We start from the raw sequence: 19,032 nt of genomic DNA, 5'->3' as shown, positions 1-19,032 counted from the left end.
AATTCTCTGGACATAGAATTCAAAATATAATATTACTGAAAATACTGAACTGATCCTCTGGGAGTAGGACTCAAGTCAAAGGGGAAAATCCAGTGGATTTCTAGTGGAAAGATTTAACAACTGAATGATGGCAGCTGAAATCAGTCCCTGCGTTACAATCTCTGTAGATATTCTACTGAATTTAACCCTGCAAAAGGCATATTTTCCGACTAGAAATCCAACACATTTCCCCCTGTTGTGGAGGAAGTTCTCAATCGCACAGGTGGTCAAACGGAATAAGGCTGGGCTGGGATTTGAGTCCAGATTTTTCTTCAGTGAACAAACACTTTACCGGACGAAGCTACAGAGTCTGAGGATGTTCAGCTAATCACAAGGGAATGCTGGAAATACGGTACGGATCTGTAGTATCTGTGAAAAGAGAAATAGTTAACATTTCACAACCTGACCTTTCATTGGAACGACCTGTTTCTCTCTCCACAGATGCTGCCGGATCAACTGAATATTTCCAGCATTTTCTGTCTTTGTTTCAGATTTGCAGCATCCACAGTATTTTGCTTTTGGGTCAAAGGACAATGAGTTGCCTTTCCTGCCCTGAGGGTTATTGCAGGTCTCTCTGGCTGTGATTGTCGCTGATTCGGCCAAACATTTATAATCTATCATTAATTGACCGTGAGAATGGGCGGTGAGGGGATTCTGGAACCGCTGCAAGTCCATATGGTGTATGTACACACACAGCGCTGTTAGGGAGGGGTTCCAGGTTTGGATGGTGCCTCGCGGAGGAAAAGTCAATTTCAGGAGTGGGATTCGAGCCCTGACCTCCAGAGGAGACTGCGACCTGCGCTCGGCCATCCTGACGTATTCGAAAGGTTAGGTGCGTTTCGGCCGAAATCTGGTGCTCTTTCCGAGGGTCGGTACCGGTTCTATGGGCCGAATGGCCTCCTTCTGCACTGGAGGCATTCTATGATTACTGAAATAGGGTGAAAATGGCAGCATCAGGACACAGGGACGAGTTAAGGTCTCAGGCCAGAGTAAGTGTCCTATGTAATGACACATAGAATGTACATTTATTGTGGACTGGTGCCATCTCCTGGCTGAACGGGAGCCGTGCGACACGGACACTTTCATTCAGGAGCATTTTAAATTGGAGTGAAATAACTTACGCAAAGTAAGTACTTGATACGAAACAGTTAATCAAACTGATCTAAAGAACCAAAAGGACACGTCTCCAATCAGTGAGCGATGGTGGTATAGTGGTGAGCATAGCTGCCTTCCTAGCAGTTGACCCGGGTTAGATTCCCGGCCATCGCAATAATAAATTGGGAATTTTTGCGCCTCTTGCTGAGTTTCAAACTGAGGAAGAGAAAGTTTCTCACTCTGAATTTATACGCAAATACAGCGGGGAATGCATTAAGTACTTATCGTTTTTTAACGTGTTTTCAATGTGGACAATGTTCGACTGTCCCCCCCCCCCCCCCCCCCCGCGCCAGCCCTCAAACAAAAGCTAAAAATAACAGCATTTTTACTTCACCTTTGATGGACGATCAATTGCACAAATACTAAAGTTGTGGACAACAGTGGCTTTATTACAGTCAGGTGCGAGGCCTCCTGATGCAGCTGGCGAAATGGCAGGGCACTGGACGGCATGCATATTTATACAGTTCTCACTGGGCGGAGCCAGCCGGCAGGAGCTACCGGCGAACCTGTAGTGCAGGCCCTACCTTACATCTCCTATTACAGTGGATCACCACATTCACCCTCTGTTAAAAATGAGTCTGGCGGGGGTGACATGAAAGTATATACAATTAGTGGAATTATGTACAGTGGTAGGGAAAGAAAGTCCATGTTGACGGTCCGGAGTCCATCAAAGGTTCAGCCGGTCCGGTGCTTTGGTGCTTCGTTGGGATCGGCGTAATGGTGGCGACGAAGTCGGTGCTGGCGGAGGTGGAGGTGGCGCCGATGGCGGTGGTGGCGGTGCTGATGCTGACCAGTCATCGGGGAACACCGGGAGCGTGCAGAAGTCCTCTTCGTCCTCTTGTGCGGAAAAGGTGAGGGGGTCTGGTGGGTCAATATTGGCGGCGTGGTGGGAGGTGGGGGGGTGGGGAGGCGCATTGATGGGGGGCGGGGGTGTTGGGGTGGAACTTGATGGTGCCAGGTCCCTGAGTGAGACAGTATCTTGGCGGCCGTCGGGAAACTCAACGTCGGCATATTGAGGGTTGGCGTGAAGCAGGTGAACCCTGTCTACCAAGGGGTCGTCCTTGTGGAGTCGGAGGTGCCTACGGAGAAGGACCGGTCCTGGAGCAGCGAGCCAAGTAGGGTGCGACACACCGGATGTGGACTTCTTGGGGAAGATAAAAACACGTTCATGGGGTGTGTTACTAGTGGTTGTGCACAATAGTGACCGGATGGAGTGCGGAGCGTCAAAGAGGACCTCCTGCCAGCGAGAGGCTGGGAGGTTCCTGGACCATAGGGCCAGCAGGACGGCCCTCCAAACTGTCCCGTTCTCCCATTCTACTTGCCCATTTCCCCGGGGGTTGTAGCTGGTCGTCCTACCAGAGGCTATACCCCTGCTGAGCAGGCCCTGACGCAGCTCATCGCTCATGAATGAGGATCCCCTGTCACTGTGGATGTCGGCAGGGAAACCGAACAGAGCGAAGATGGTGCTGAGGGCCTTGATGACGGTGACAGACGTCATATCGGGGCATGGGATGGTGAAGGGGAATCTGGCGTACTCATCGACCACACTGAGAATATGGTGTTATGGTCGGTGGAGGGGAGGGGCCCTTTGAAATCCACCCTGAGGCGTTCAAAGGAGTGGGAAGCCTTCACCAGGCGTGCACGGTCTGGCCGGTAGAAGTGCGGCTTGCACTCCGCACTGACCTGGCAGACCCTGGTGACTGTCCTTACTTCCTCGACGGAGTAGGGCAGATTACGAGCTTTGACCAGATGGTACAATCGGGTGACCTCCGGGTGACAAAGGCTGTTGTGTAGGGCCCAGAGTTGGTCCACTTGTGCGCTGGCACATGTACCTCGGGAGAGGGCGTCTGGAGGCTCGTTGAGTTTACCGGGGCGATACAAGATCTCGTAATTATAGGTGGAGAGCTCGATTCTCCACCGCAAGATTTTATCATTTTTGATCTTGCCCCGCTGTGTGTTATTGAACATGAAGGCTACCGACCGTTGGTCCGTAAGGAGAGTGAATCTCTTACCAGCCAGTTAATGCCTCCAATGCCGCTTCAAACAGCTTCAACGATAGCTTGAGCCTCCTTCTCGACGGATGAGTGTCGAATTTCAGAGGCATGAAGGGTGCGTCGCTTTCTACTTGGAAAAGCAGTGACTCATCCACTGCGTGCATCCAAGCCTTGGCGATGTCTGCTCTGATGCGGATGAAAGCATGTTGTGTCTCGGCCGCAACGGGGAATTGGATGGACTGAATGAGTGGGCGGGCCTTGTCCGCATAGTTTGGGACCCACTGAGCGTGGTAGGAAAAGAACCCCTGGCAGCGTTTGAGGGCCTGGGGGCAGTGGGGGAGGGGAAGTTCCATGAGGGGGCGCATGCGCTCGGGGTCGGGCCCGAGAAGACCATTTTGGACTACATAGCCGAGAATGGCTAACCGGGTCGTGTTGAACACACACTTCTCTTTGTTGTAGGTCAGGTTCAGAAGGGTGGCAGTGCGGAGGAATTTATCGAGGTTGGCATCGTGGTCCTGCTGGTCATGGCCGCAGATGGTGACATTATCTAAGTACGGAAAGGTGGCCCGCAAACCATACTGGTCGACCACTCGGTCCATCTCTTTTTGGAAGACCGAGATCACATTTGTGACACCGAAAGGGACACTAAGGAAGTGGTCGAGGCGACTGTCTCCCTCGAGGGCAGTGTATGGCCGGTCCGACTTCCAGATGGGGAGCTGGTGGTAGGCGGATTTCAGGTCAATTGTTGAGAAGCCCCGGTACTGCGCAATCTGATTGACCATATCAGATATGCGTGGGAGGGTGTACGCGTCGATCTGCATGTACCGATTGATGGTCTGGCTGTAGTCCACGACCATCCTGTGTTTCTCCCCAGTTTTAACCACTACCACTGGGGCTCTCCAGGGGCTGTTGCTGGCCTCGATAATACCCTCCTTAAGCAGCCGCTGGACTTCGGACCTGATGAAGGTCTTGTCCTGGGTGCTTTACCGTCTGCTCTTAGTGGCAACGGGCTTGCAATCTGCAGTTAGATTTGCAAAAACGGAGGGGGGATACTTGAGGGTCGCGAGGCCGCAAATGATAAGGGGGTGTAAGGGCCCGCCGAATTTGAGGGTGAGGCTCTGGAGGTTGCACTGGAAGTCCAGGCCCAACATGAGTGCAGCGCAGAGATTAGGAAGGACATAGAGGCAGAAGTTACTAAATTCTACACAATGGACCGTGAGGGTGACTGTATAGAAGCCTCGGATTGGGACAAAGTGGGATCTGGAGGCTAGGGAGATCCTTTGATTGGCCGGCTGGAATGCGAGGGAGCAGCGTCTTACCGTATCTGGGTGAACAAAGCTTTTGGTGCTCCCGGAGTCCATCAGGCACGAGGTCGCGTGGCCGTTGATTTTAACTGTCGTCGACACGGTGGCCAGGTTGTGCAGGCAAGATTGGTCCAGCATCACCGAAGCGAGCTGCGGGTAGCCATTGGATGCGTCGGGTGGCGAGCGGGTGCGGTTCCGATGTCGAGATATCCGGGGACCCTGTGGGGAACAAGATGGCGGCGCCAATGGTGTGCACATCGGGACAAGATGGCAGCGCCCATTGGTTGCACATGGATGCGGGAGAGGATGGCGGCTCCCATTGTGCGTCTGGCGATGGGGAGAGGGCGATAGCGGGCGCGATCGCAGCGACTGCGCCGGGCTGGCACACAGCCGCGAAGTGGCGCTTTTTACTGCAGGCTTTACAAACTGCAATGTGGGTCGGGCAGTGTTGGTGGGCGTGCTTCTGCTGACCACAGAAGTAGCAGCGGGGACCTCCGGGGTGCGTGGATCGATGTGCGGTGCAGGCGTATTGCAAAGGCAGGGCCCCGGCTAAGGAGGTTGTCGGCGGGGTCCAGGAGGGGGAGGAAGGGGTAGAAGCGTGGGCAGCATGGCGGGAGAGGTACGATTGTACGTTACGGGATGCGACCGTCATGGAGAGCGCCAAGGTTTTCATCTCCGTAAGTTCGAGCATGGCCCCTTCCAGCAATCATTCTTGGATGCGGTCCAACGCAATCCCCGTCATGAAGGCATCGCACATGAGGAGATTCGCGTATTCAGCGGCCGTGACGGCCTGACAGTCACAGTCCCGGACAAGTGGAATTAGGGCCCGCCAGAAGTCTTCGATGGACTCACCAGGTATTTGCAAGCGGGTGGCAAGTACATGCCTGGCGAAGAGCATGTTTGCCTTCTGTGTGTAGTGTTCCGTGAAGAGTTCCAGTGCTTTTGTGTAAGTCATGGCATCTTGGATCAACGGGAACATGCAGGAGCTCAGTCTGGAGTACAGGACGTTTATCTTCTGAGCCTCCGTCGGCACGGGGTCCGCTGCATTGATGTAAGCCTCGAAACATGGTAGCCAGTGAGTAAAGTCTTTCCTACCATCGGGCGAGTGAGGATCCAGCTGCAGGCGATCGGGGTTAATTCGGCTATCCATTCTGTGGGAAATCTGACTGTAATAAGTTAATGCACGATCAATTGCACAAAGACTGAAGTTGTGTGCAACTGTGGCTTTATTACAGTCAGATGCAAGGCTTCCTGCTGCAGCTGGCGAAGTGGCAGGGCACTGGAGGTCATGCAGATATATACAGTTCTCCCTGGGCGGAGCCAGCAGGCAGGAGCTACCGGCGAACCTGTAGTGCAGGCCCGACCTTACATCTCCTATTACAGTGGATCACCACAACCCCCATGAGGAGACCAAACAGAGACACAACAGACACGTTACAGACCAGGATTGGATTTGAAGCCACGTGTACAGAGCACAATGGATTATTGTGCATCTCCTTAACCACGTGGTACAGCTGCTTTACTTCAGGGCCCTTTAATGTCCCTCAATCGAACTTCTTTGCGTTTCTTTCGCACAGTTGGGTATAAATAAAACATAAATCTATGAGGAGAAACCCGCAAAAATCCGCACTTGGGCTTGTGGCGCAACGGTAGCGCGTCTGACTCCAGATCAGAAGGTTGCGTGTTCAAATCACGTCATGCTCAGCATGTTTTTCTGCCGCTGGTTCCAGGAATTTCTCTCTGTGGGAATGTTCCCGAAATGACTCTGTTCAAAGCCGCAATGCTGGTAAATGTTTGCGGATATTTCAGATTGACCCGCTCAGTTTATATTTTTGAGCAGTTTAATTAAACATGCGGAGACTCGGATAGCTCAGTCAGTAGAACATGGGACTCTACCTCCCAGTTGGCCGCGTCCAGATTATTGTCTGAGAATATTGAACCAACTGTGCTGACCATTGTGCTACCGTGCTGTCCAAACAGTTGGTTCAATCTCACTGCTCGTGGATAACACCAGAACAACTGGGCAGTTAAAAACAAGGATGTCGCTCTTTTTCGGGCGGAGATGAGGAGATTTCTCCCTCTCAGAGAGTTGCGCGACTTTGGAACTCTGCCTCAGAAGGCCGCGGAATTGGGACATTGATTATTTTTAAGGCGGAGATGGGGAAATTCTTGTTCAGCAAATAAATCAAAGGTTTATCGGGGTTGCATACAACCATTGCATTCAGCCAGTTACCTGGGTGCACAAGCGTGCGGTTTTTAAAAAATGTCGTTTTCATTTCTTTACTTGTTCTCCACTGATATATTCGCTGCAATAACTTCTCTGGGCACAAAGCACGTTAGCACAAGTGGCTAGCACTGTGGCTTCACAGCGCCAGGCTCCCAGGTTCGATTCACTGCCTGTGCGGAGTCTGCACCTTCTGCCCGTGTCTGCGTGGGTTTCCTCCGGGTGCTCCGGATTCCTCCCACAGTGCAAAGACGTGCATTGGGTGGATTGGATAAATTGCCCTTAGTGCCCATACGGGACCAGTCTTTATAAATAGAAGCGTCATCCCGGCCCTGGGTCACTGCCCATCTGGAGTTTGCTCATTCTTCCCATGTGTGCGTGGGTTTCAGCCCCGCAACCCAAAGATGTGCAAGGTATGTGGATTGGCCACGCAAAATTGGCCCTTAATTGGAAAAAAAAATATTTGGGTACTCTAAACTAATACAGAACGAAATAAATAAATAGAAACGCCGAGCACAAAGGCAAGGCCGCTATGGAGATTCTTCATAAAATGCTGCAACAGAAATAGACAATGTTGGATAACTCGGCTGGTCTGGCAGCATCTGTGGAGAGAGAAACAGAGTTACAGTTTCCAGTCCAGTCTGACCCTGCTTCCCATTCTCTGGTTACCGCTCCACAGATGCTGCCAGGTCTGCGAAGATTTTCCAGCTCTGGGCGACTAACATGGACACGGTGGGCGGAATGGCCGCACCCTGTGCTGGAACCATTCTATGATTCTATAATTCTCAGCTGTCCTCGTAATTGAAACCTTCTATGTCTGTATCATTCTGGTGAAGCTCCATTGCCGCCGCTACATTAAGGTTCTGAATACATTTTTGGAATCCCGTCATTCCATCCTCCAGCAGATTTTTGCCGGGTAAATATCCTGATTCCCTGAACTCCTCATTCTCTCGAACAATGAAATGTCGCTTGGCTTTGACACTACCCAATAGACAGAATGGTTCCGACCTCACTACCCGATCAATGCATCTCAATCGGAACAAGACTGAATTTTCAAGACTCGTTCTTCCAACACAACTCGATGCAATCCGGCCTCACAACTTGGACTGGATTGTCACATCAGTGATTGCAGATACTTTGGAAAAATGAGTCTCACTGGGAGAAAGCAGAATGTAAAATCGACAATGATGGGTTTCGAACCCACGCATGCAGAGCACAATAGATTAGCAATCCGTCCCCTTAACCACTCGGCCACCTCATCCTGCAAGGGCGTTTGTCAAATCAAAGGTTTATCAGGTACAAATAACCAATGTATTCAGCCAGCTGCGCTGATGCACAAGCGTGCGTCTGCTTTTACTTGAGGAGAAATTCAGAATCCCACACCATGATCAAACGACCTTTAAATACCCTGTCCGTTTCTTCACGTGTTCTGCACTGATATATTCACTGCAATAACTTCCCTGGAGCTCAAACCTCCTCCCGATTTCAGTCAGTGACACCATTTGGTCTCGTCCAGATTTTTGAACCCGGGACCTCTGGCATTTTATCGCAGCTGAGAATCAATGTCAATGTCAGGAGTGGGATTGAACCCTGGTCTCCAGAGGAGACTGACACCTGATGTATCCAAACGGTTCGGAGATTATTGGGTCGTGTTGGGGTGCTCTTTCCGAGAGTCGGTGCAGACTGGATGGGCCGAATGGTCTCCTTCTGCACTGGAGGCATTCTATGATTACTTAACCAGGGTGCAAACGGCAGCATCAGGCCACAAGGACAAGGTGAGGTCTCAGGCCAGAGCAAGAGTCCTATGTAATGACACACAGAACATCAGAAATAAATACTTTTATTGTGGACTGGTGCCATCTCCTGGCTGACCGGGAGCCGTGCGACACGGACACTTTCATTCAGGAGCATTTTAAATTGGAGTGAAATAACATAAACATAGTAAGACGTTGTTTACGAAACAATTTATCAAACTAATGCAAAGCATCAAAAGGACTCAACATTCAGCAGTAAGTGATGGGGGGATACTGGTGAGCATCGCTGCCTCCCAAGCAGTTGATCCGGGTACGATTCCCGGCCATCGCAATAATAATTTGATTGGAGGCGTTTGCGTGATTTCGTGTGTTTCGAGCTGAGGAAGAGAGCTGGAGAAAGTGAGGTGGCTGGAGGCAGGAATCTTCGCTTGTTCTAAATAGTCTGGTTGGATTGTTCACATCCGTCCGAGTGGCGAAACTGTGATCTCGGTTTCTGTAGTGGTTTATTATTGGATATTGTTATATATGCTTATTACCCCTCTGTGGGGTATTCCTGGAAGTTATTATATAAACTTTTCACGTTCTCGCTGTTAAAGGATTTGAAAACACTGAAAAACTCCCGGTTCGATCTTTACCAAATGACGACTGTGTTCATAAAACAGAACTCATTCCAGTCAGTGGAGATGTGATATTGGCACCAATAATACTCACACACCACAGCAGATGTTGTCTGCTTTCCTCAGAGAGAGTCAATTGAAGAGCTTCCCTATTTTGTTACTTTGAGCTTCACAGTGATGTAATGCTGTCTGCTTCATTCCTGGGCAAATGTCCGGATCACACTGGATGCAACACTTTGATACTAATCTACTGAAAAGAAAAGGCGGATGTGCCGCAGGGTGACAGCGTCATGTTTAATTTTGGGGCGACTGAGAATATAAATAGCAGAGGATGGTTTCGATCTATCGACCCCTGGGTTATGGGCCCAGCACGCCTCCGCTGCGCCACTCTGCTTTTGAGATCCGCCGTGTTCGCAATTGCTGTTCTGCGGCAGCCACATAACTATTTTTTTCTTAAACGAGAACCACGTGTTGTGAAGCTCACCTTGGCTGGACAATAACACGGAACATCAGCACGGCTGTGACAGACAGAGAAAGACACACAGTAAAGCAGGAAGAGACTATCAGGACACACACACAATGACACACAGAAAAGGTGCCGAGCAAACCAGCAAGATACTGAGATGGAAAAACTGGTTATTTAGCAAAAAGGGATTTTCTGTTCCACAAAGATAGGCAATTAAATGTTTTCCTGCTGTGTAACTGAGCTCTCTGCTGTGTAACTGAGCTCTCTGCTGTGTAACTGAGCTCTCTGCTGTGTAACTGAGCTCTCTGCTGTGTAACTGTGCTCTCTGCTTTCTGCTGTGTAACTGAGCTCTCTGCTGTGTAACTGTTCTCTCTGCTGTCTGCTGTGTAACTGTGCTCTCTGCTGTGTAACTGTTCTCTCTGCTCCCTGCTGTGTAACTGTGCTCTCTGCTGTGTAACTGAGCTCTCTGCTGTCTGCTGTGTAACTGAGCTCTCTGCTGTCTGCTGTGTAACTGTTCTCTCTGTTGGAACCGTGACTCTGCCGGTGACAGTTCTTCACTGTGGTTGTGCTAATCATTCCCTGTTGTGTAAATGTGTTCCCAGTTGTGGAAATATGATCCGTCTGCAGCAGAACCTTCCTGCGCCATTACTGAGATGAAATTTCAATTCCAGATTAATTAAATCTTGTCACGAAAGATTAGTTCAGGCCTCTGGATTCCCAGTCCAGGAACATAACCTTGTGTTCCTGTTATCAAATCAGTTCGTTCAGCTCAACACTTTCAGATTACAATATGGAAGCGCCCAACGTGGGTCTGGAACCCACGACCCTGGGATTAAGAGTCCCATGCATGAGGGCAGCACGGTACCATTGTGGCTAGCACAATTGCTTCACAGCTCCAGGGTCCCAGGTTCGATTCCGGCTTGGTCACTGTCTGTGCAGAGTTTGCACATCCTCCCCGTGTGTGCGTGGGTTTCCTCCGGGTGCTCCGGTTTCCGCCCACAGTCCAAAGATGTGCAGGTTAGGTGGATTGGCCATGGTAAATTGCCCTTAGTCTCCAAAATTGCCCTTAGTGTTGGGTGGGGTTACTGGGTTATGGGAATAGGGTGGAGGTGTTGACCTTGGGTAGGGTGCTCTTTCCAAGAGCCGGTACAGACTCGATGCAATTCTATGATAATCTATGATGCTCTACCGACTAAACTAGCCGGGCTGATGTCCAAAATACCATTAACCCTCTTCCTGAGGATATTAGAATTTGCTAAGTAGCGAACGTTGTGTCAAACCGTTGACTAAAAATCGATTAATTCTTCAGTCACAGTCGTTGGGAGCAGGGCTCGAACCTGCCGGGGAAAGTCCAACACCTTAACCACTCGACCATCGCAGCCCAGTTCAATAGGTCATTCATTAAACACTATAAAATCGGCCTGGAATCACTCCAGGAAGTTCTTGCATTCCTGCGATGAACGGTGCCCCGGTGTTTATGTGAGGAGCGGTTGAATCTACCTTAAAATGACCAATGGATTTGGAGAGAAGCCTTGAGAGACTCGAAAATCCCAGCTCCCGAAACGCACAATTTCACTGATTCAATTGTTTGCGGAAGAAAAACAGTTACATTGGAAATATCCTCGAAGTTCATTTTTGCTTTACATGGAACAGCACCGAACGTCCCAGTCTAGATCCAAATTAAAGCATGAGTGGGGTGCAGGATTGGAGGGCCGGGTCAGAGTCGATGGGCCGAATGGCCTCCTTCTGCATTGTACTGGTTTCGAGGGAAACAGAGAGAATCACAGTATTTATTCACATGCGATAAACATCGGTTCGTATGTCCCATGCGGTCGTCGCGTGGCCTAATGGCTAAGGCGTCTGATTTCGGTGAACATAAATGAAGATATCAGAAGATTGGAAGCTCGAGTCCCACCGACATCGTTTGATATAGAAATCCGGTGGAGCTTGCTATCAGCCGAGTTTTTCTTCCTCCGCTCAAAGTTTCACCTTTCCATCCAAACGTTGCAGGGCTCTTTTTGGAATATAATTTTTGGGAACATTGTTCATTCAATTCGCTCTCGTCCTAGTATTTTGTTTATCCCCTGATGAATCCACAGTACCTGTTTGACTTGGATAAAATATAGAATAAAATATTATGTATCAATCGGTTCAATACAATTCTGTGGAGGAAATTCTAATATCATCAGGAAGACAGACAGAGTCAAGGAGTAGTGGATGTTGGCAGCATGGAAACACCCTTCGTCCCAGCTTGTCAATGCCGCCCAGTTTCTATCACTAAGCTAGTCCCACTTGCCCGCATTTGGCCCATATCCATCTACACCCACCCTGCCCATGTAACTGTCTAACTGATTTTTAAAATCAAAATGATACCCGCCACTACCACTGCCTCTGGCAGCCCGTTCAGATGCTCCTCATTACCTTATTTATGTTCCTCTTTATTTCATAGACCTTTATGACATCACCCATAAGCCTCCTACGCTCCAGGAAAAAAAAGTCCCAGCCTATCCAGCCCCTACTTTTCACTCACACCATCAAGTCCTGGTACCATCCTTGTAAATCACTTCTGCACCCTTTCTAGTTTAGCAATATCCTTCCGAAAATAGGGTGACCACAATTGAACACAGTATTTCCCGTGTGGTCTTACCAGCATGTCTTGTACAACTTGAACAAGACATCACAACTCTTGGATTCAATATTTTGACCTTAAAATCTAGCATGCTGAATGCCTTCTTCACCACCCTGTCCACCTGCGACATCACCTTCAAGGATGTGTGAACCTGTTCTCCTCGATCTGTTTGTTCTGTAATTCTCCCCAACTCCCTACCATTAACTGAATAGGTCAATCACTGATTTGAGCCACCAAAATGCCTCACCTCACATTTATCCAAATTAAACTCCATCTGCCATTCATCGGCCCACTGGCCCAAGATGTTTAATAATGAGCCGAATCAACTGTTGTTCAGAGGGATGAAAGATTATGTCACAGGATTGGGAATCCAGAGGCCTGAACTAATCTTTGGGACAGGGAATAATTCCCACCATTCAAATTCACAGATTTAATAGCTTTCCAGGGGGGTTGACAGGGTGGATGCTGAGAGGTTGTTTCTCCACGTGGGAGAGTCTGGGACCTGAGGGATTAATCTCAGGGTGAGGGACCGTCCAGTTCAGACAGAAATGCTGAGTAATTTCTTCTCTAAGGAGATAGTGTATCTGTGGAAATATCGTTTCTAAGCGAATAGGATTGTCGAGGGTGGGTCAGTTAATATGTTCAAGATTTAATCAGTAAAGAAAACAAGGATTATGGGGATGTGGCGGGGAAGTGGATTTGAGGATTATATCAGATCAGTCATAATCTCTTTGAATGGTGGAGCAGACACGATTGACCGAATGGCCTACTTCTGCTCCTCCGTCTTACAGTGTAATGAGGTCACCTGATGGACTTGTTTTCACGGCTGTGCGGCCGGTCCTGGAAAGACAAAATCTGCCAGCAGTGCCCCAGATGAAGCTGGCGTCTGTTTTGGATCTTCTGAAGCCGCATGTTTCCATGGTGCCAAACCCCTGCCCAAAGCTGGTGTCGTGATTTAAATCGATTATCAGACAGAGGATTAGGAATATCGGTATAGAGATTGGTGCAAGAAGATTCACTCCTCAGGCCTGTTGAACTCCGAATCTAAACTCCATCCTAGTTCCGGATACACTGAATGAATCATCAGGTCACCCTCAATAAGTGGCCCAACGCGGAGACGCAGGAAATGGATCATCGACGAGGATGGATTCACACCCGCAGATGCAAAGCACAATGGATTAGCAGCGCATCGCCATCACCCCTCGGCCAACTCGCCATAGGACCTGACATCACCAAACCACCTCATGGATGTTTAATATCCACAATAACTAACGGAAGAAGGTCGTCTTTGTGCATTGGTCCAGATGTGCAGCCAGATGTGAAGTGTTGGAAATGTAGTTTCTGTCAGCAAATTACATTTCCATCATGTCAGCTGAAGGATTGTTCTGAATGGACTGATGGGAAACACTTCAGCACCATGTTAAACATGTTTCTACACATTGTAAATAAAACACCGCGGAAAGTCTGAAAGATACAAACATTTGATCGCATCATGATGAAGATCAGTCAGACGCCTTAAACATCCCGTCAATGTCGGAGTTCTGACGATTCTAATTTGTTATCCAGAGAATCCCTGCAGGACATTCGGCCTCGTGAGTCTGCACCGAACGTCCGAAAGTAACCGGAGGCACCCGGAGGAAACCCACGCAGAAACCGGGTGAACGCGCAGACTCCGCACAGGCAGCTCCCTGGAGGTGTGAAACAACTGTGCTAACCACTGTGCTACCGTGCTGCCTACAGTGCAGGTAGGTTTCGAATCTGTGCGGGGGAACCCCAGTTGATTGCAAGTACCAAGCCACAGCCACTCAGCTAACTGAACTACGTTTAACAAGACATTCATTGACAATTTATGCGATATAAACCCAACCTGGAATCACTCCAGGAAGTTATTGCTTTCATGCGATGACGAGTCTCCCAGTCTGTCTGTGAGAAGGGATAGAATCTCCGCGGAAAAAGACCATTGGATTTGGAGTCTGTCATAATATCCACTCATGTATCTAATGAGATGCAGACAGTCAGTGATGGACACACAGGATGACCAGTAAGCACAACACAGTGCAGCCAATCACCAAACAGGACACTACCACTATAAAGCCAGAGGGCACTAGGTTTCCCGCTCTCTCTGGACACAGCCACTGAGACAGTCGGAGTACACGAGCTAGCAAGTGCAAACACCATGCGGTAGCTAGTAAGTCTGATCAGGCTACTACAAGGTCTCCAGTCAGTTCAGTATAGTGTCGACCCACAGCTGAATATGTGTATCAGTTCTATCGTTGAATAAAACAGTGTTGGATTTTCTCCAGTGTTCGACGTCTGTTTTTAGCTTCCCTGCATCGAGTGCAGTCCACATCGAGCCTACCTGCCTAACACATCATGGTACCAGAGTGATACTGATCTTGACGGACCTACCTCGAGTGAATCAGCATTGACCAGGAAGCAGCCATCCGGTGAAATGGAAAACACCAGCCTCCTCCGCAGCTCCGCATCTCCGGCAACCTTGGCGCCAATTGGAAAATCTTCAAGCAAAAGTTCCTCCTGTACATCGAGGCCTCCGACCTCGAAGCAGCATCGGATGCCAGGAAGATCACATTATTTGTCTCCACCGTGGGGGACCATGTCATCCACATCTACAACTCCCTTACGTTCGCTGCCGGCGAAGACAAAACAAAATTCAAAACAGTCCTGCTGAAGTTTGACAGCCACTGCGACACTGAGGTGAATGTGAGCTTTGAATTGTACTTTTTCCAGCAGAGGCTTCAGGGTAAGAATGATCCTTTTCAGTCCTTCGTGACCCATCTCCGCATCCTAGCGCAGTCATGAAACTATGACTCGATGGCAGATTCCATGATCCGGGATCAGATCGTTTTCGGGGTCCACTCCAATTCCCTTCGGCAGCAGCTCCTGAAAGTCAAACAGTTGACCCTCTCAGTTGCTATCGAGACATGCGTTGTCCATGAGCATGCTAAGAATTGTTACTCCCACATCAGGGCGGCAGAAACTGCAAAACCTGCCTCCCACGAGGCGGAACTGGTGCAGGCCATTGTTCAAATGCAGGGCCTGAGCATCGAGGAGAGTGGTCACTTTGTGCACTTTTCCCGGGTCCCTGTGCATGTGCGCCATGACCGAGTGGACGACGAGGCCGAATTAAAGCGGAAATGTCCGGCAAAAGGACGCCGGTCTCTACAGTGTGGCAAGCTTGGCCACTATGCAGCCCTTTGCAGATCTGCTCCACCGCTCAGCAGCCAGCGATCCCAGCTGCGGCGCAGAAGTGTCCGCTCAATACAACAAGGCATGCCAGATTCCGATCCCGACAGCCCAACAGACCCTGATGCTGAGTGCGTCAGGTCCCCATACCGGGTGGGCATCATAACTACACATGCGCTGCCTTCCACCACAACGCGAAACGCCTCCCGATCCTCAGTGTGGATCGACGAGTGGTGTGCTGTCCACACAATTAATGAAATGAAAACGAAATGAAATGAAATGAGACAAGGCTTGCATCCGATTCAAACTTCACACCGGCGCATCAGCGAACCTCACCTCAAAATCCGGCCTCGACACCATGCGCGCCAGACCAAGCATTCTTCCACCGGCCTGCCAGTTCCTTGACTGCAATGGCAATGCCATAGCTGCCAGTGGTTCCTGTCAACTAGGGGTGTCCAACAAGGCGATCAAGGCAATACTGTGGTTTGAAATCGTCGGGTCTGACAGAGCGTCCCTGCTCCGTGCTCGAGATCCTGAACCTGGTTCAGCGAGTCCACGCCACGTCATCATCACCGGCGACGGCCTCGCCAGCAAGTTGCAAGCCTATTTATATTCTCACTCACACCAAACGGAAACAAGTCGCTATTTGTCAGCAGCACACCTGCCTTCTTCATTATTAGTAGCAAAGTTTTGCTTTCTGTCTGATCCGCTCCTTGTTCTTCAGCTAACCACAGTACAGTCGAGGTGACTAGTTGATTTCTCCCAGAACACTCTTCTGCCGCCTCTACTGGATGAACGTTCACCTGATTGGACACTGGAGGGGTTCTTCGGCTACTTGTCTGTGAAAGGAGCACCGGAAGCAGCTGTGGAGAGAGATTGCAGTCGCCAGAATGCAACTCTCCAATTGGATACTTCACGTCCTCAGACCTTAGACTTTCAATACCTTCGTCTGAGGAACAGGTAGAGCGGGAAATCGGACCTTGTTGATTAGAGCAAACTGCTCAATGCAGCAATGAGAAGCTCCTTAAACACCAGCGGTTTGGACAAGGATGGCACTCAGATGCAGGACTCTGGCTGGGGTTCAAAAGTAGGGAAAGCATGTCTTGTTTGAAATGTAATAAAGATGAAGACAGACTTTAAGTCGATTTGTGCACGGATCTTCGTTTCTGCGCCTACGCATCAGGATGGCCGAGCGGTCTAAGGCGCTGCGTTCAGGTCGCAGTCTCTCCTGGAGGCGTGGGTTCGAATCCCACTCCGGGTGTTATCTTTTCCTCCACGAGATTAAATTTCTCCAGCAAGATTTTCAACCTCAGGAAGATCCAATACCTCCCTTTCAATGGAAAAGCTTTGGTATCAAGACATGAGATTCCAGCTTAAATATGCACAGCAAGACCCTACCGGCAAAAGCCCAGTTCATGACTCGATAATCTGCTTCAGTGACTCTGGTTGAGGAATTAATATTGATCCCAAGAGAAGGGTAAAATTCGTCTTCTCTTGTAAATAGTCTGGCATGTTGGATTGTTCACATCCGTCCAAGAGGGGAAGTTGGGGACTCGGTTTCTATTGTGATTCATTGCTCGATAAAGCTTTATTTCCTTATTGGCCCCCTGTGAGTTATTACTGGATATCGTTATATATCTATATTGCCCCTCAGTGGGGTACTACTGGATAACGTTTCCCGAGCAGCTTTGACTAAGGGTCACCTGGACACGAAACCTTAGCTCATTTCTCTCCCTCCAGATGCTGTCAGATCTGCTGAGACCTTAAAGCATTTTCTCTGTGTTTCCCTATGTGTGAGCTTTACAATGTTGTAATGTGCCATGCTGTCTCTTTCATTCTTGGGACTAATGTCGGGATGAGACTGCAAGAATGTTTCTGATAGGTATTTGCTGCAAAGCAAACAGGAACGTGTGTTATGTTTACTTTTGGTGTGAGGGAGAATGTAAATAGCAGAGAATACCCTCGATTCCTCGACCTCGGGCGAATGGCCCAGCACGCTTCCGCTGCGTACTCTGCTCTTTAAACCAGGAGCTACAACATTACTGCACTGCGGTAGCCACACAATTATTCACTTCCTCATTTTTTTCTTTCAACAAGAACACACGTTTGAGCACACTGATACTGGTCAGCATCGTTCAGATCATTTACTTTCGTGCGGAATGGTTGTTCTGTGGAAGGTGATGTGATTTCTTCTGTGACGTTGTTCTGATGGGAAAGTGGGGAGTGACTGGAATCTTCTTCATAAAATGAAGTTCGGGGCGGCAGATTCGCCTCTCTGGGAACATTGATCACGCTGTTAGAGATTTCTTCAAACTTTGCCTCAAGTCCGACCACAGACTGAATGAGTCCCGAGCCGTGTGGCCAAGCGGGAGTGTTCTGTACCTATAACCTAGAGGTCGATGGATTGAAACCATTCTCTGCTATTCGTATTCTCACACGAAACGGAAACAAGTTGCTATTTGTCAGCAGCACATCGGCCTTTTTCTTTATTAGCATCAAAGTTTTGCTTTCAGTCTGATCCGCTCTTTCACACCTGTTCTTCAGCTAACCACAGTACAGTCGAGGTCACGAAGTTGATTTCTCCCAGAACACTCTTCTGCCGCCTCGACTGGATGAACTTTCACCTGTTTGGACACTGGAGGGGTTCCTCGGCTGTGAAAGCAGCACCGGAAGCAGCTGTGGAGAGGGATTCCAGTCGCCAGGATGCATCTCTCCTATTGGATACTTCACGTCGCTCAGATCTTCGTCTCTCAATACCTTCGTGGAACAGGTTATAATGAAAAAATATGTCATTTGAACCATGAATGTGAACCTGGAAAAGACAGAGATTTTAAATGAAAGGGAAAGGTCCCACAAAGGGTTAACAGCCGCAGCTTGTTTAAAATACAGATAGCTTCGCAGCCGTTAAAGAACACAGATATGGACAACTGAACCTGTTTTTAAACTTAAAAAGACATGCAATCAATTTAAAATCTTAAGTTATATAAACGGGAACAGTATTTCACACTTCCTGAGAAGTGCATTATTTGACTGAGCAATTAATAAAGGAACAACCAGGATCTTAGGTTTAAATTGGGGGAGAAGGTTAAGCGGGAAACCCTGCTGACGCCACTTAACTATGAGACAACTGCTTTCCAGCTAAGAAACACATGAGGTGCACGTTAATCCCATAATTTACACATTTTTGATGTTAAAAATCTTTTAGCAAATAATTAGGTCATAGGGTATAGGTCCAAGCCAGATAAGGTTCGACATATAAGGGGCGACCTGCCGTTGACACCAGCTGACCAGTGCAAGTGCCGAGGCGAACTGCTTCGTTGAACACGAGTTCATATCCAGTATTTAGACTGAGAAAAAACATCACTAAAGACAGATATCAGAAAAGTTGCTGACGAAGCAAAAAATAAATGTATTACCTGCCAAACAAAAGTATTACATGCCAAGCAGAATCAGCTCGTTCAACGACAGGGAGCTTGCATTAGCTACAGTCGGCAAGCAACAGTTACATTTCAATAAATGCCATGTAGAAACTAAGGCTGCGCAAAGGGCTATATAATACCTAATAATTCAGCAGCCAGCTCTCATAGCTGCCCTCGGTCATGGGTAGGACTGAACACGGAAGCCGAGCAGAACAGCGAATCCATCA

The 19,032-nt window shown here is 48.9% G+C and overlaps 3 non-coding genes across 3 annotated transcripts; all 3 read left to right on the top strand.

The window, feature by feature from the left end:
* Nucleotides 1–1,236: 1,236 nt before the first annotated feature.
* Nucleotides 1,237–1,308, top strand: trnag-ucc (transfer RNA glycine (anticodon UCC)). Its single transcript has one exon. It is a non-coding gene; the product is annotated as a tRNA-Gly (tRNA).
* A 4,816-nt stretch (nucleotides 1,309–6,124) lies between these two features.
* trnaw-cca (transfer RNA tryptophan (anticodon CCA)) lies at nucleotides 6,125–6,196 on the top strand. Its single transcript has one exon. It is a non-coding gene; the product is annotated as a tRNA-Trp (tRNA).
* A 10,360-nt stretch (nucleotides 6,197–16,556) lies between these two features.
* Nucleotides 16,557–16,647, top strand: trnal-cag (transfer RNA leucine (anticodon CAG)). Its single transcript has one exon. It is a non-coding gene; the product is annotated as a tRNA-Leu (tRNA).
* The last annotated feature ends 2,385 nt before the right edge of the window (nucleotides 16,648–19,032 follow it).

The sequence above is a fragment of the Scyliorhinus torazame genome, chromosome 24 (assembly GCF_047496885.1).
Source record: "Scyliorhinus torazame isolate Kashiwa2021f chromosome 24, sScyTor2.1, whole genome shotgun sequence".
Classification (NCBI taxonomy): Eukaryota; Metazoa; Chordata; class Chondrichthyes; order Carcharhiniformes; family Scyliorhinidae; genus Scyliorhinus; species Scyliorhinus torazame.
The sequence above is the reverse complement of the archived record's forward strand: the minus strand, read 5'-3'. Positions and strand labels throughout refer to the sequence as shown.